Consider the following 12,501-nt stretch of genomic DNA (forward strand, 5'->3'; position numbering starts at 1 on the left):
GCATAACTCGGGATCTGAAGGTTCCAGCAGGTTCGTATGATGATTTCGGACATGGGCGTATGCCCGGTGCGGGTTTTGGATAACCCGGGAGCATTTTGGCGCCTATTGTGGACGTTAGCATTTTTGAAGAAATTTCTTAAGTTTGGCTTGAAGGGCATTTCAGTATTATCGATGTCCGTTTGGGATTCCGAGTCTGAGAATAGCTCAGTATGGTGATTCTGGAGTTGGGAGCGCAATCGGAAGTGAATTCGGAGGTCCTTAGGTCATTTTGGAGCCAATTGGCTAAAGATAGAAATTTGAAGGTTTTTGAAAAGTTTGACCGGAGGTGGACTTTTTGACATCGGGGTCGGAATCCGATTTCGGAAGTTGCAGCAGGTCCGTAAAGTCGAATGTGACTTGTGCGCAAAATTTGAGGTCAATCGGACGTGATTTGACAGGTTTAAACATCGAAAATATAAGTTTGAAATTTTGAAGTTCATTAAGTTTGGATTGGAGGTCGATCCATGATTTTGGCGTTGTTTAATGCGATTTGAGGCCTCGAGCAAGTCCGTAATGGGTTTTTGGATTGGTTGGTATGTTTGGTTGGGGTTCCGGGGGCCTCGAGTGGATTCCGGGTGGTTAACGGATCGAAATTGGGATTTTTGGACAGCTGAAGGATCTGGTTGCTGGTATTTTCGCTTCTGCGGTGGGTTAACCGCAGAAGCGGCCCCGCAAAAGCGAAAAGGGAGCTGCAGAAGCGGATTTTGGTCAAAGTCTTGAGGACTGCAGAAGCGGGACCGCATCTGCGGAGAAGTGAGCGCAGAAGCGGAAGAGGGCATCTTGGAGAGGACCGCAGATGCGGTCAGAGTTCCGCAGAAGCGGGACCGCATCTGCGGAAGGCATGTCGCAGAAGTGAAGCAGGGCGGCCTAGGGAGGACCACAGAAGAGGTAATTTTACCGCACCTGCGGAACCGCAGAAGCGGTCAAGGGACCGCAGGTGCGAAAATAGCTGGAGGCAGAAGGTTGTTTTAAAAATCGGGATTTGGCCATTTCTCTCATATTTTTCATGGCTTGGGCGATTTTTGGGGAGCTTCAAGAGGGGATTTTCGTCATCAACGTTAAGGTAAGTTATCCCCACCTATTTTGAGTTAAATACATCAACTATGTATGGATTTGAGCATTTAAATTAGTATAACTTTGAGGTTTTGGTGGAAAACCTAGAAAAATAGTAAATTTGGAATTTAGCCACGATATTGAGTATGGAATTTAGTGAAAATTATATATTAGAGTTCCTAAGGTCATGGGTAATCTTTATCTTCAAAAAATTTCGGATTCCGGGCACGTGGGCCCGAGGGCGTTTTGGTCAACTTTTCGATCGGAGTTAGGAATTGCTATAAATTGGATTGTAATGAATATTTGAGCATATGTTAATGGATTTGCGTAACCGTTGGCTAGTTTTGGAGCGTGGTGCGTCAAGTAAAGTCTTCGGAAGGGCGTGGAATGCCGGTTATGGATCTTCCGGGCGAGGTGAGTCTCCTCTCTAACCTTGTAAGAGGGAAATGTCTCCATAGGTGAATTAATTGGATATTTGCTCCTATTTGTGGGGGCTACGTATGCACGAGGTGACGAGAGTCCGTGCGTAGCTACTATTATGCTATTGTCCGGGTAGTCTAGGACCTAAAAGCATGCTATACTTGGATTAATTGTAAACTTATTGACGGCTTGAATTGCTTAGATCACCTTGGGATAGTAAATGAATTTAAAAAGGGATTAAACATCATTTTCTCGAATTGTTAAAAGGGAATTTCTTTATTTGGACCATGTCCGCCGATAATTCTTGATTGATTATTTGAGCATGTATCTCTATGTGTGCCTGCGTCACATGCATGATTCGCGAGCAGGGTGTGTGTTTATTTTATGTTGACCGCGTCGCAGGTTAGTTCGCGAGCGGGGTAATAGATGCATCTATAGGCGCACTGTCGACCCTCGGCAAGTGCACAGTTTACATTTCTATTGGATCGGGCCGTCGCCTCGGCATGATATGCGCATGCTTGCATTGCTGCCTTGAACTTAATTAAGTTATTATTGCCTCTTCATGGCTTGAATTTATTTGGATAATTACGAAGAGGAATTTTTGAAATTTTCTATAAAAGAATTAATTGTTTACTTGTATCCTCCTATTGGATTAAAATCATGTTTATAGAAATCCGCGATTTATTGTCTTATTGACATCACATTATTGGACCCTTAGTAAGTGTCGAAGTCGACCATCTCGTCTCTACTTCTTCGAGATTAGGCGGGATACTTACTGAGTACACGTTGTTTATGTACTCATACTACACTTCTGTGCATTTTTGTTGCACAGGTATATGTAACCCTTGTGGCCTACTGGGCGTAGCAGCACGGATGATCCTGGGACTAGGTGAATTGCATTATTCGAGGCGACCTGCAGCTAGTATATTCCCCTTCCAGTGTACTGTATTTATTTCTTGTGCACTATATTTCGGACGGATGTTGTATTTTATTTCCTTATCTGTAGATGTTCATGCACTTGTGACACCGGGTTCTGGGATGGTTTGAAGTATTTTGCATTGAACTGCTTATTATTTAAATCTGATTAGAGAGAAATATTTTTTTTTTTAAATTGCTAAATTCGAAGGAAAATCCTAGATTTTCAAAAGTAATAAAACGAGAATTGGATTAAGTAATTTGGTTGGCTTGCCTGACAGTAGTGTCCGGCGCCATCACGACCCTTAGTGGATTTTGGGTCGTGACAGATACGTACGCAATCCCCATCGGATTCGATCATAGCTATAAAAAAACTGAGTGAAAAATAATCTGAAAAAAAAAGAGAGAAAATTGAGTGAAAATAAAAGAAAAGAAAAGAGTGAAAAAAAAGAGAGTGACAAAACAAAAAAAAACAAAAACAAAAAAAAATAAAAAGAAAAAAGAGTGCCAAAAAAAAAGAGCGACAGAAACAAAATGAAATAAAATCAGGAGTGATTAAAGAGAGGCAGAAATGAAGAAAAGAGGTACAGAGTGAAAAGGGTTAGTTAAGGCCGGGATGAAACATGCAACCGTTCAAACACATGGTAGAAGCGTTTAACTGTTAGGTGCATTGCATCCCAACGTGCGATTTCCTATATGTTAAATTTCTCAAAAGTAACAAGGTTGTTGGTATGAGCAAATTAGCCAGGTTCTGTTTAGGTGGTTGGTTTTGTTGGTATGCGGTGATGAACGCGCAACCTTGCACGCGGCCACAACATTATACACAAAATCGAGCTCTACCTCCCAAAAATGCCCATCCTTACCAAGTTCCATATAATCCCCATCAAATGTTCCCCAGTACAATCCTCGCCCAAGAGAGACTCTCAAAAGGAATCAGTTTACCCCTATTGGTGAATCATACTCGGGTTTGTTCCAAAAGCTAGTCAGGCGAGTTTTCCTGCAGCCAGTGGCCCCAAACCGGCCAAACCCCGAGTCCCCTCGCCCGAGCTGATGCTTAGATGTGAATACCACGCTGGAGCGGTGAGGCACAATAAAGAGGTCTGTTGGACCCTCAAAAAGGTAGTTGAAGATTTGATTGAAGCTGGAAGAATCATTTTTCGGGACGAAGAGGCCCCTAACATGATTAACAATCCTCTGCCTACTCACACCAATGGGCCAGTAGTCAGAATGACTTGTGAAGATAAGAAATTTAATTCGGCACTAAAGTTAATGTAGCCATGGCCGAGACAGAAGAAAAGTCACAAAACGGATGCCAAGCATGAAAGTTCCCTATCAGACGGGAGTCTTGGTAGCCAGTCTTGCCATCCTTTCTACAGCCGGATTATCTCAGGGTGTGATCCGGATATTTTACTCTATTGTCTTATATTCTAATATAAACCCTTCTCTCTTCAAAAATTTAAAAAAAATCTAAAAAAAAATCAAAAATCAAATAAAATTAATATTTCGTTGTCCAGGAATATCTCTTTTCTTAATCTTGTTGTTTTTCTTATTCTCTTTTCAGTTCTGTTAAATGCAGATTTCAATAACATGACATGCTTGCGGACTTCATGTCCAGATTCAAACATGCTGTCTAACTGTGAAATAATGAACCAAGAACCGAAATATGATGAAGAAGAGGCTTTTAGGGAAACAAATTGAGAATTGGAACAATTTGAGAACAAACCTAAGCCGAACTTAAATGATATTGAGCCGGTTAATTTGGGTAGTTCTGAAGAAGTCAGGGAAACCAAGATAAGCATTCACACAGATGAAAAAAACTCGGGATGCATTGATCCAACTCTTGTTTGAGTTTAAAGATGTGTTTGCTTGGTTATACGACGACATGCCAGGACTGAGTGTCGATTTGATGGTTCACAAGTTGCCAACTTACCCCGACCATCCCCCTGTTCAACAAAAGCAAAGAAGTTCAAAACCGATATCAGTGACAAGATTAAAGAAGAGGTCACAAAACAGTTAAAAGCGGGGTTGATCCGAGTAGTTCGATACACCACATAGTTAGCCAATGTAGTTCCAGTGCCAAAGAAAGACGGGAACTGCGCCAAACATGAGATACAGTCCTTCGTGGATTGTTACGCAGGATATTACCAGGTGTTGATGGATGAAGAGGATGCAGAAAAGACAGCTTTTACCACACCCTGGGGGCACATACTGTTACAGAGTCATGCCTTTTGGTCTGAAGAATGCCGGGGCAACCTACATGAGGGCCATGACTACCATTTTTCACGACATGATGCACCAAGAGATAGAGGTGTATGTGGACGACGTGATCATCAAGTCCAGGACCCAGGATGACCATGTTAAGGATTTGAGAAAATTCTTTGAGCGGCTACGCAAATATGATTTGAAGTTAAACCCAGCCAAATGTGCATTTAGGGTCTCATCTGGCAAACTCTTGGGATTCATAGTCATTCGGAGGGGCATCGAGTTAGATCCAACAAGGATAAAGTCTATTCGGGAATTTGCCTCCTCCAAGAACAAAGAAAGATGTTATGAGCTTGTTGGGAAGACTGAACTACATCAGCCAATTCATTGCCCAGCTGGCATCTACATGTGAACACTCTTCAAGCTGTTAAAGAAAGATGCAGCAATTAAATGGACAGACGAATGTCAAGAAGCTTTTGACAAAATCAAGGAATATCTGTCAAATTCGCCAGTCTTGGTCCCACCCGAGCCAGGGAGGCCTCTGTTCTTGTATCTGACAGTCTTGGAAAATTCTTTCGGTTGTGTCCTCGGGCAACATGATGTGACTGGAAAGAAAGAGCAGGCAATCTACTATTTGAGTAAAAAGTTCACAAGTTATGAAGCTAAATATACCTTGTTGGAAAGGACTTGCTGCGCTCTGACTTGGGTTGCTCAGAAGCTGAGGCATTACTTGTTGGCCTACACCACCTACCTCATTACCACGTTGGATCCTCTCAAATACATATTCTAGAAGCCAATGCCCACAGGGAGCACTAGAGCCGTAATACCTGCGGAAATTGAAATCCCTTCTCTCTGGATCATTGTTGAAGCTGAAATCGAAGACAGTGAGTGGGTCAAAACCCGTCTGGAACAGTTGACCCTGATTGATGAAAAGCGAATGGCCGCAGTCTGCCACGGGCAGTTCTATCAACAAAGGATGGCCCGTGCCTACAACAAGAAAGTGCGGCACAGAAACTTTGAAGTGGGGCAACTCGTTTTAAGGCGTATTCTTCCCCATCATCAGGAAGCAAAAGGAAAATTTGCTCCTAACTGGAAAGGTCCATACATTATCAGAAAATTGTTGCCTAAAGGGGCATTATATCTAGGAGACATTGAAGGAAATGACCCTGAAATAGTTGTAAATGCAGATGCAGTCAAAAGGTACTATGTCTAATCCTTCTGCAGCAATAACACTATCTGATTGGGATGACGAAAGCTTTTATTCTCGCTACCCCAAACACTTTAACCCTTTGTTAACCATTTGAGCCGGTTACCTTTCATTCATTACCCTCTTTGGAACTCGAAGACGTTTGTAAAAAAAATGGAAAATGAAAAAATGAAATGATGAAGAAAAAAAAGCAGAAAAAGAAAACAAAAACAAAGACAAAAACAAAATGTTCCCCTGAACTACGTTCGACTTGATTCCGAAAGGATACGTAGGCAGCCTCTCGCTGGGGTTCAGTCACAACAAAATAAAAATCCAATTTTCCCCAAAAAGTGAAACTGGGGCAGATGTTATAATGGTTCGGCGATGATCCCGCCTAAACGGTTCCAAAGTTGTAATTCGATCCAATTCTTTTTACCCAAACCCATTTCAAGTCCTACAGATCAATCGGCAAAAGGTTTTCAAAATCAGAGAACGCAGCAGTTTGGATCTGATGCAACCGAGATGAGAGAAATAAAATGAGAGAGTCTTATTGGTGAAAACCTACGGGCACCGTAAGGCGATGGTGAGCAGAGAAATTGAAAATGAGCGAGTCTTGTTAGTGAAAACTCATAAAAGAGCACTATGAGGCGAATGGTAAGAAGAGAAATGAGAGAGGTCGATTGGCGAAAACCCGCAAAGGGCGCCGTTGATCGAAAAGAAGAAACCCCTCACCACCATTGGTATTGAAAGAGTCCTGGCAAGGTTTCTCGGTTTTGAAACACGGGTCGCAATGTGGTTTAGGAGAAGTTGGGATAGTGTGTGCGGATCGGGTACCCAGTCCATGAAGCATGTCATGTTTATTGAAGTCTCCATGCACCCCAGATAAGTCCGTCTTTCCTCCCCGAAAGGGACACTTCTCCTTAAATTCATTTTCTTGTCCTATGATTACTTTTCCTTGAATCCCTTTCGGTCTAACTCTGTTCCGAGACTAATACAAAGAAAAGGTGGCAAGATTGGTTTTTACAGGTTTCCGTTTAATAAAAGCCAAGTCCAAAGAAAGTACCCAGCCTCAGTGAGTGCATCAAGTCGACCCCGACTGGCCATGATGGCCGATGCTCTGAAATCCAAAGTTATTGAAAATGAAAGAAAGCCAAGGCAAAAGCCCCTAGAGATAGAATAAAATGAAAGGACCAAAGCCCCATACGGGCGAGCCGTCACGATAAATTTTTGAGAAGTTAAGTCCCTCGGTTTAGGAAAGAGATCAATCTTCAGAAAAGCCAGCAAGCAGCAGAGGTTCTCACCAAACAATTGGGCCGAGATCAAGTAATCAAAACAATCAAGGCCACAAAACCAACCACCGTTTCAAACTAACAATTGTTCTTTGTTTGAAAATTTGAGACAGGTGTAATCCAAAGCAACCGTGCAAGAAGCAGGTGCAACCAACAAGGGAAAATGCGCAAGAGCTAGAAACAGCTCTGCAGCGATAATCAATCCCAGAAGGGAAGTCTCCTTCAAATTCTTTCCTGCATTTTTACTCATTTTCTTAAACTAAAAAAAAAAAAAATAAAGAATGATAAAAAAAAAAGAGAAAGAAGAATTCAAAGATGTGGTAGCATAGGGCCTCCGATCTTTAGTTGCATCCTTTCCAACATAGGGCCCCATTCCCTAGTTATCCCTGGCATAACCCAAGGACCTTTTTTCTTTTCTCCCGGCATAACCCGTGGACCTCCCTGGCATAACCCAAGGACCTTTTTCCTTTTCTTCCGGCATAACCCATGGACCTCCCTGGCATAACCCAAGGACCTTTTTTCTTTTCTCTCGGCATAACCCGAGGACCTTTTTCCTTTTCTCCCGGCATAACCCGTGAACCTCCCTGGCATAACCCAGGGACCTTTTTTCTTTTCTCCCGGCATAACCGTGGACCTCCCTGGCATAACCCAAGGACCTTTTTCTTTTCTCTCGGCATAACTCGTGGATCTCCCTGGCATAACCCAATTACTTTTTTTCTTTTCTCCCGGCATAACCCGTGGACCTCCCTGGCATAACCCAAGGACCTTTTTTCTTTTCTCCCGGCATAACCCGTGGACCTCCCTGGCATAACCCAAGGACCTTTTTTCTTTTCTCCCGGCATAACCCGTGGACCTCCCTGGCATAACCCAAGGGCCTTTTTTCTTTTATCCCGGCATAACCCGCCCTCCGTGGACCTCCTTGGCATAACCCAGGGACCTTTTTTCTTTCCTCCCGGCATAACCCGTGGACCTCCCTGGCATAACCCAAGGACCTTTTTTCTTTTCTCCCGGCATAACCCGTGGACCTCCCCGGCATAGCCCGAAGACCCATTTTCTTTTCCGGTATAACCCGGTCAGCTTTCCAGCATAACCTGGTAATCTTCCCAATTTAGGGCATCACTCCCTATTTCCAAGGATACACAATCCTGACTTTTGTTGCTTTCAATAAAGAAATAGCTTAGATTTGTGTTGCAAATAACTCACGAAATTTTCCTAGTGAAAACTGGGGTAGAAAAATTTCGTTCGTTTATTTGTTTTGGTGTCTGAGCAGGTTTGACCTCGAAGCACAAGATTCGAGATGACCAAAAGAATGAGTCTCAATCCAAAATAAAGAAAAGAAGAAAAGAACAAAAAAGAAGTGAACTCAAAGTATTGAAGTGGAGAAAGCTGCGGACTGCTCAAGATATGATTGAAGTCACAAGCTTCGCATGTCCCGCCTTGATCCGAAAAGCTGAAGAAGAAAGAATCAGCACCTGCAGCTAACAAGCATCAAGATTCAGATCAGAGTCCGCATGAAGAACCAACCAAGACTGAAGATCAAGCTTCAGAAGACTTATAGATAGGAATCTTGTAACTCGTAGCTGATAGGATTAGCTAGTTTTTTTCAATTTTGATTTTTGATGTAATAACGGGACCGCGGACCGAAACCTCGATGGAACGGCACCTCGCTCGGCTCTCAACCTCGATATTCCATCACCTCATTCACTTCTGAACTACACGTGGCCTGACTCCTTTATAGCCCAGGATATGCAGGCAGCTCAGATACCAGGGCTTGGTCAGATTCTCCTTTCTTTTAGCTTTTGGTCTGTCTAAATAAGGGTCGGGTCAAAAAACATGTCTAGTGATTCTTTGTCTGAAAACTCTTCGCGTTTCCAGTCAAAGAGGGGCAGCTGTAGACATGTGATCTTTGACCCTCCCTAAGATTTTTCATATTTTAGCACGTAAATATTTAATTTAGGCCTAATATAGCTATTTCAACTAATTTTTACTCTTTTACTTTATTTTATTACAAGAAAAATGAAAATAACAAAAATTATTCCATTAATGTTTTGTAGTCATTTTTAATCTTGAAAAAAACCCAAAAAATAGTTTATTTTAACGGTCAGTCTTATTTTAATAGTTATTTTGCTTAAGTATGATTAATTAATAAATGAGATCGCATTTTTTAATCCCATTCGCAGGGAAAGAATAAAACTTGGGCTCGAGCAACCCATTTTAGGCCTAATTGTGGACCTAGCCCATAATTCCCAAGCCCATAATTCCTAGGCCCATACCCCTAACCTAATCCTTACCCCTATATAATAGTACCTAATCTCTAAATAGACCGACGCCTAAAATCCATGAGATCCGCCGTTCTCGGACTTGAGAGGCTTCAGTCGTCTTCTTCAGCAAACTAACCTAGAAAAGCCTCGACCACCTAACGTAGCAGACCTTCACCCAAATGAACACCAAAAACTTAACTCTATGACCCTAAAAGAGACCCCTAATCTCCTTTCCAAGACCAGAAGACAGTCGTTCCTGCTGCTTCATCTTCAACGCTCAGCACTTTTGGTTTCTTAGAAGAAAAACCCTACAGAACCTTAGCGAGAAAAACAGCCAAGTCGCGACCCTTCTCCTTCAGCTCGACCAAACGTTGCTACTCCTCCACCTCAACCAAACCAACAGTCCAAACCTGCACAAAATCTTGCAAACCTGTGTTTTACAGTGAGCGTTTAAATCAGTCGAGGATGGTTCCGGTTCGAGTTCTTGTTTTCGATTGAAGTTTCCAGTCCTAAGCATTTTCAAATTCCAGAGTTGTTGCTCTTAAAGGTATGTGAAGTTCTCTTTGTAGCCTTTTTTTGGACGTATAAATGAAGAATCGAAGGATTGGATTCGACTGGTTGTATATACATTTAAGTTCATGTATTCATGGTGATCAATTGTTATATTTGTCTATCTGTGATTGAGCCATCACAACCTGGCTTTACTTGTTCATATAAAACTGAGGATATGAGTTCGAATTTGTGATTGCTTTGATGCCATTTGCCATATCACAAATTTCAAGTTTGTGCATTGTTTGCTGTTTATGTCGGATGGCAGATTTAGTTCGTAGTGGATTTGAATTTTAATTTATTCATACAATTCTTGACGTTAAGAGGTAACGTGAATTATAGCATGACCCTTATAAAAATTAATTTTGAGCATAAAAGTATATTCAAGCAGGCTCTTGCTATGCGAGGCAACAACAGTTGTCATGAGAAAGTGTTTCCATCTTTTGGGTATCACTCCTGTTTACAAAATATGATCTCATATGAATTTTTTGTGTTCTTCTTTAGTTAGTATTCAAAATTGAAATGTATTTGAACAGAGCGATGCAAAATGTTATTACTAATATGTAGTCGATTTTGACTAATTTGAAATTGAAAGAGTATTTGATCGATCAATTGATCTATATGTCAGCTTTAACTAATGAATTACTAGTAATTGAGTACAATCTTTTGAAATAATTTGAGGTGTGTCATGCCAAATAAAATCCCTAAGTCCACGGCCCTCATAAAACTAGCTAGCTTTTTTATAGAAAATTTGAGGTGTGCCATTTTCATTAAATAACTCATGGCCCTCATTTAATTAATATTAACTCTTTAAAAATCGAGGTGTTCCATCAACTTAATTTTCCATGTCCCTCACAAACGTTGTTTTTAATTTGAACTTTCGTAGTTTGCTTTAGGCCCGATTTAGATTAGCATTGCGATTATGTATACGTTCGCGTAACATAATTGCAAATTTAACTCTAAAAAGACTCGAGGGATGCGATCGCGCAACTTCAACCAAACTTTCTTAATAAATCAACAAAAGAGTTAATAATCATGGACACGTTCGCGTGACATGATTTTGACGCGCTAAAAGAAAAGAGTATACGTACGCGTAACTCAATTCATTAATTACGAATAATTCAAGTGATTTAAAAGCGGTAAAAAGATAAATGCACATAGGTCTTAAAAATGAGTAGTTAAAAAATTTAAGCCAAGTAATAATCACTAAGCGACCGTGCTAGAACCACGGAACCCGGGAATGCCTAACACCTTCTCCCAGGTTAACAGAATTCCTTATCTAGAATTTCTGGTTCGCAGACTCTATAAAAAATAAAACTTCCTCGATTTGGGATTTAAAATAAACTGGTAACTTGGGACACCATAATTTATTCCAAGTGGCGACTCTGATAAATAAATAATCCTATTTCGAATAATGTCACTTAAATTGGAAAAACTTCCTTATATACTCCCTCTCGGGGTGGGTGTAAAAAGGAGGTGTGACAGCTCTGGCGACTCTGCTGGGGATAAGAACCCAGAACATCCGGTTCAGGGTTCAAGAGTTCGAGCTTGTTAATGTGATTTTTATTTGGCTTTATTGTTGATATTACTGTATTTTATGGACTTAAAGTGCTAATTGTCATTTACCGCTTTGATATTACTTGAACTGTATTTAAATGTCTTCTTACGCCTCCCCTCTGAGTCTTCTGAAAATGGTGCACACGTTCGCGTGGCCCACTTTTTCTGTAGAAATTATACCAAATAAGATGGGGCTAGGCAAGCAACAAGGCCGGGCAGACATTCGTGCTCCCGGTACGTTGCCCCCTCCTCGACCCCAGTTGTCCGCTCGGGTAACCAAGTCTAGACCACAAGCCCCAGGTTTTAAACCGAGAATAACGCAACCTCATGTCGGATCCTTAGTAGGAACGATTATTTGCATCACGTACATTTGACCTTGGGGACTCAACACAGGGTTTGGGTCCGTCTAGGACAGGTGTACCCAAAATAAAGACCATCCTGTTGCATCCTACGTGCTATGCGAATATTTATCTGTTTCGGCTTGCATGTTGACCGGCTAGGAAAAGGAAATAAAGAGAAAACCAAGAGTGAGGTAGGATAGAGAATTTACCTGGTTTCTAAAAATCCCGGTATCTGAAAATCTCTCAAAACTCTACCGAATTTTTGAAAAAGAGAAAAAGAGAAAAAGGAAAATGTATTTCAAAAAAAATGAGAGTGAGTCAAATATCATGTTTTTATGTCAAAACTGACCGAACTACGCGGGTCTGATTCTCACCGGATCTGAGATACGTAGCAAACCTCAGCGGTTCCGGCCCCAATTTTTAAAAATCCAAAAATATTTTCCTTTAGTTCCTTCTTTAAAAATTTTTCCTTAGAAAATTTAAAAAAAAAAGAAGGAGTTTTTAAACTTAAAAAAAAAGTGTTTCCTTCTTTCTAATGTCTTTCATGCAAAAAAGAAAAATCAATAAAAATCAAAATCCAAAATACGGGTTCCTTCATTTTGAAGTATTTTCCAAAAAAAATCAGAAAAAAATCCCAAAAAAATAAATACCTTAAGATAGTCTTTCTTTCATAAATGTACAGTAAAAAA

Source organism: Nicotiana attenuata, unplaced genomic scaffold, assembly GCF_001879085.1.
Source record: "Nicotiana attenuata strain UT unplaced genomic scaffold, NIATTr2, whole genome shotgun sequence".
Taxonomy (NCBI): Eukaryota; Viridiplantae; Streptophyta; class Magnoliopsida; order Solanales; family Solanaceae; genus Nicotiana; species Nicotiana attenuata.